General features: G+C 41.5%; 1 protein-coding gene across 1 annotated transcript in view; it reads right to left on the bottom strand.

Annotated features, from left to right (window-relative positions):
• Capn7 (calpain 7) overlaps positions 1 to 5,369 on the bottom strand; it is a 78,023-nt gene that overhangs the window by 48,132 nt on the left and 24,522 nt on the right. The window lies entirely within an intron of this gene.

The following is a 5,369-nucleotide window of genomic DNA, read 5'->3' as shown; positions in this document are numbered from 1 at the left end:
AAAAAAAAAAAAAAAAAAATGAGGCTGAGAACCTTTCGTTAATTATCTGTGCTACATGCAAATATCCCCACATACAAAGCATTTCCACATTTCACAGGTGACTTTTCTGCTGTAACTTCACCAAGGTTAGTTACAGGACCTAGGCATTCAACTGCAGGATGCTTCTGCTTTGAGATGTGTGAATATCTGAAAAGTAAAATAATCCTTATATTCCAGCACTGTCCATGAAATATGAACAGATGTCATTTCTCCTTGTCTGATGGGAATGGTCTTGCTCATTTGTGGCACTGCTTCTCCGTACTGTCTATGAATATACCCAACATTCTCAACAACAAAAAAATTACAGCACGAACAAAAAGTAGTGTTTAAATTTTAAAAACATATTGTAATTAAAAACACATCACCACTAATCCCCTTCAAAATACTTCCACTTGCTTCAAACGCATCACCCCATCATCCTTGCCACTTTCTGAAGCAGTTCTTGAAGTCCTCTTCTGTGGGTGCCTTTACAAGATATGATCAAAACTGCCGCTGGGTGCCAAGCACTGGAAAGGCAGACTCATAAAAAAAAAAAAAAAAAACTATGTCTAGCAGCTGCACAAGGCAGAGAACAACCTTTCATGGTGGCAGCATACAGCAAGAGTAAAAGAGGTAGCAGCAGCTCAAGCAACTAGCTTACATTATAATGCAAGGTATCTGCCCCAGGGCAGGTGCAGCACCCACACCCACAATAATCCACCACAAACTCCAGAGGCTGCCCCAGGATTGCAGGAGGCTTTGGGTGGACACCTAGACACAAACCCTAATGGCACCCATGCCGCAGCAGGCGGTTATCACTGAAAGCCCCAAAAGGGTCACCATCACTGCTAAAGGGCTTTCAGGGCATTTCTTAAAGTGGGCGGAAGGGAGGTAGGGGGACCTGCACACTGCCCACCCTAACTTCTGCAGCAGAACTGGAGAAATGGTCATTCACCAGAAAAGGCAACTCTGAATGAGAAATCCCAGCAAGGCTGGAAATTTGCTGGATTCCAGATAGTTCTGATCTTTCATCAACACCAGTAATATCTGGGAATGGGAAACCAACAGACTGTCAAGGAAACACAACATGCTCCAGCGATTCCCCCTTGGGATGCAGCAGTGAGCACTACCCACTCCTCCCTCCAGTCAGGCCAGGACCAGCGCTGGCATGGACACTAGGACAAGCCTCCCACCCTCTGGCCTTTCTTCTTGGAATGCCCTACGCTGTGCTTACAGCCCTGACAAACACGAATTCATCAAGAACAGGAAGTGCTAGGTTCTGCAAAGCCTGAAGGAAACTTGGGACCTGGTGCCAAGGCTCTGGACATCACTCCTCCAGAGCTCTCCTCCCCTGCTCAGCTCCAAAACCTCATCTGGAGGCTGGTGGTGCCCTCTGCAGCAATGTGTAGCAAAGGAGCCACAGCTCCCCAGCCTGCCCCACTGGCTTCTATGTCAGCACATGCCAAGCAGAGCGTCAGTATCCCTGGACTCCTGGGAATGGAAACTGCAACAAGTACGGGACAGTAGCCTGGAAACTGAGGAGTGGATTTCCAAGGCATCCATGACCATGGCAGTGAGCACTTGAGGAGCCATCCCCACCGTCAGCCACAGTTCTTATCTAAAAGGACCTGCTAAGTGTTAGGGCCCATCTCCTTGTAGTCCTGGCAGGCACCCAGGACTCCAGACCAGATGGGCTACTGGCGTTCTGCTTGGTACACCCTCAGATGGTGCCAGAAGCCAAAAGCACAGCTCAGTGATACACAGAGCTCTCTCTCGGGCATGCCCTGACTGATCCTGTGGGGCAGCAGCACTTGTTATTTCTGTCACAGATGGGGCACCAAGGCCCAGACTTAGAGCAGCATTGGCTGGCCGCTGACCACATCCTCCCACCTGAGACAGCTCCCGAAAAGCCCAAGGACCTGCAGGCTCCTCACTCAGCTGCACCCAGGGCAGGGGCTGTGCACCTCCACACTTCTTCAGTACACTTACATAAGGGTCAGCTGAGACACAGGTCACTCTGTAACCTCAGGAGGACAATGGACAGACAGACATGGAGACATCAGCATTCAGGGAAGGTAGCCTTGGGGAAGAAGGGGAGGCAGGGGCCTGCCAACCGAGTTCTGCCCCTGCAGATCAGCTAAAGCACTCTGCTGGCTGCTTAATGGGGAGACCCTTCAAAAGGAACAGATTAAAAGGCCTTTAATCTGTTTAAACACAAAACAAAACAAAAAACCACTTGGTATGTTCTCCTCCACCTTCTTCACTAGGTTTGGCTCTTGCTCAAAGTGAAATTGACCTTTTATAAAGCAAGTGTTTTGAATCTCTTCAGGATATCAAGCAGCCAACACTGCAACTAAAGACACAAGAGACTTCAGAAAGTGGCGAGAAGGCTGGGATAAGTATGTGCAAAGACAGACGGAGAATATTCTGAGAAGGACTAACAGCAATTTTATCACCTTACTATAATACATTTCTAAAAATTTAAACATTCCTTGTCATTTCTCTTTTATTTCCTGCCATCTGATCAGTGTGTACATAATTATTTCAATGCTTAAGTCAAAATGCACAGAATGAGTAATTTTTTTCTAGCTACTCTCATGTGCCTGAATATATAAAACCTAAGAAAAAACAAGTTTCTATTTAAATTTCCTTAAGATGCTAACTTTCATACAATATTTTATAAAATAAATGTTTACCTGCTTTATGCTAAAACTGGACACAGTATATATCATCGTAGGATTGCTGGTGAGGTCTTCTGGTCGTACCCACTTGGAAAACGTTGTTTTTTGTTTAGGTGATAACGGTAGCTTGCCCCATCTATCACTGAGGTAATAACAAAAATTAAAATAAGATTAATTTCAGTAGATGACACAATCATAAATAAGTCACCTAGGAAGTTCCTCTAATATATGGTAATCATTTAGCGTACTAAAATAATTACCTGGTCAAATCTGTCTCTGTACACCTAGACCTGAGTCACTCAACCTAACCATCCTCCCCAATCAAAAAATGCATAAATGAATAAATGAACACAGAAGCACAACCCAAATCCATTCATTTTTACTTTAAGGATTTATATAATTTAAAAGTTTTATGTAGTAGGCTTATGTTTAAGAAATTCAGTAATAAAAATGAACATAGTGGACCATTCAGAATGCTGAGGCAGGAGGATCACTGTGAGTTTGAGGACAGCCTGGACTACTGAGTTCAAGGCCAGCCTGACCTATACAAAGGAGACCCTCTCTCCCCATCCCACCTTAAAAAGAAAAAAACAAAAGAAACTCAATAATAAAACAGCCATTAACAACAGTACAGGCTGATTCACTCAAAGGACCCAGGAAGCTACAGATCCTTACTTTGGCTCCTGAACTCATGTCAGAAGGCTGGAGTAGCTAATTTACTAAATATTGTGTGTCAGGCATCATGCTAAAATATTTTACTTACTCTATCCATTTAAATACTCAAAACAGCTCTATTAAGTTAAATGTTTTGAAAAGTCATACAGTGATTAACTTATGGAAGTCACACAGCTAAAGAGGAGTAGGCTTTTGGTTCCAAATCCACTCTGCTACATAATATTTCTCTAAAACTGATATACAGTACCATATTAAGAAACATCTACCTTTCCTCAAAACTCTTCTAGAGCAAGGGCAGCAAATGTTTGGATTTCAAGAGATTTAGCGATAATATGAGGTGTACAGTATGTTAACTAAAATAAATATATTACAACAGTCTTTTTTTCAAAACATGCTGATAGATATTAGGATAAAGAGGTTTTGTGATCAAATTCCTGGCTAAGGTATTAGTTTCTTCATTGCAGAAATCATCTCAACTTTTGGGAGCCGGGGAGATAGCTCAGTAGAATAAGCACCTGCCTGGCAAGCACAGGGTCCTGAGTTCAATCGCTGGTACCACAAAAAAAAAAAAAAGTTATCAACTTTTGATTAGCCAACACTAGTTGTAAATCTGAGTAGAGGATGATGTACATCACTTCTCAGACTACTTCTGATAACCATGTCACAGAAGCGCGGTGTTCAGGGAGCTTTCTGACACCTCTGTAGGAGCAGGGTGATTATAAACAGAGGTGACTGGATTAGAGGAGTTGTGCTTGCCACACGAACCTGGAGATTCCTCTCACCTTCATTCTCCCACCCAAGATTCCTTAACATGTGTTCTCAAGTCACCAATGAATACATTCAATGTTTAAATTCAATGTCTTTCCTTAGAACTTTCAAAATAGTTACAAAAATACTTATTTTGTTAAGTGCTAATTTACATTATATCACTTAGCTATATATTCCAAGTATTTATTTATTTTAATTTTATTTTTTGCGGAACCAGGGATTGAATTCAGACACTTGGGCTTGCCAGGCAAGCACTTATTCTACTGAGCCATCTCCCCGGCCCCTATTCCAAGTATTTAAAAAATTATTATACTTCTAAGCATTTCACTTCACTAGACCATAGTATTTAGAGATGTAGTCAAAAGTTTACATTAAAGATACTCATCAGTGTTACAGCAGTGAGGGTAAATCTTCTTTCGTTTCTTTGTTTTTGAGACAGGGTCTCACTATGTATCTCAGGCTGGTCTCTAACTCATGGTGATCCTGTGGCCTCAGCCTGTGAATGCTGGGGTCACAGGCATGTGCCACCATGTGCCCAGCTCACATCAGTTCTTCTAGTATGTTCTTAGGTGGACATATCCAAGTAGATGTGTATACTTAATAGTTTTAATTATTGTGTAACAAATTAGATAAGTTGTGTTTCTAAAGTGTACCTAGAAGAATGTCCACAAGAGGAATGTATGTTCATAAAAAAATCAAGTTCCTAATTGAGTATCAGAAAACGTTCATAAACTGGAAAAGTAAAATATAGAACTGTACTAACTTCCTCAGAGTAGGGGTTTTCTGTATTTCTTGTTTTATTTTGTGTTGTAGTTACTCACATAATGCCTGTCTGCTAGAGGATTATAAAGTCTATAAAGACAGAGCCAGGTATGATCAACAGAGATGTAACCCATCCGTGCCACAGTTCTCTGGTGTGTAGTAGGTATCTACTGAACTAATTGGATTTGGAGAAAATTTATGAAAATACATTTAGAGCTACTCTGTCAGCAGAAGAATTTCCTGTGTTATTTAGGTTGTGTTGCAGTGAGAGCAATAATTTTTTAAAATTTAGGTGATCGACAGGAAAAGGATTCAAAATATGTGAAAGTTATCTTTGGTTAGATAAATTGACTTTTAATAATTTTTTCTTGTATTATTTTTAAAACACAAACATAAGGTATTTCAAAAGTTCTAAGGAAAGACATTGAGGGGCCGGGGAGATGGCTCAGTGGAATAAGCGCTTCC

This window comes from Octodon degus, unplaced genomic scaffold, assembly GCF_000260255.1.
Source record: "Octodon degus isolate 3935 unplaced genomic scaffold, OctDeg1.0 scaffold00043, whole genome shotgun sequence".
NCBI classification, from domain to species: domain Eukaryota; kingdom Metazoa; phylum Chordata; class Mammalia; order Rodentia; family Octodontidae; genus Octodon; species Octodon degus.
Note: the sequence above shows the minus strand (reverse complement) of the source record. Positions and strands in the feature narration are given on the sequence as shown.